Source organism: Myotis brandtii, unplaced genomic scaffold (assembly GCF_000412655.1).
Source record: "Myotis brandtii unplaced genomic scaffold, ASM41265v1 scaffold601, whole genome shotgun sequence".
In the NCBI taxonomy this organism is placed as follows: Eukaryota; Metazoa; Chordata; class Mammalia; order Chiroptera; family Vespertilionidae; genus Myotis; species Myotis brandtii.
The window spans coordinates 2,011,773-2,012,133 of NW_005370276.1; positions in this window are offsets into that span (position 1 = coordinate 2,011,773).

Here is a 361-nt window from a genome sequence, read left to right on the forward strand (position 1 = left end):
GGGGAAGCCGCCCCCTCCCCCAGCCCCGGGCTCTGGTTTCCCGAAAACTCCTGACTTGCAGATACTAAGAATGGCCCTCAGGACCCTGTCTGCTCCCCGCCCCCGCTCCCGCCATTCACCCACTTTAGTCCCCAGCCCCTGCCTCTCCCTCTTCCTAGGACCCAGGAGCTCGGGCCCTCACCCTTCTCCTTCCCCCCCAGCACCCGGGGTCTGGAACCCAGGCCCCTTCTGCCCCCAGACCCAGGAGCCCAGACCCCAGCCCTCCTCCCTCGGACCCAGGAGCCCAGACCCCAGCCCCTCCTCCCTCAGACCCAGGGGTCCTTCCCCGCCCCTCCTCCCCCCGACCCCAGAGTCCAGGCCC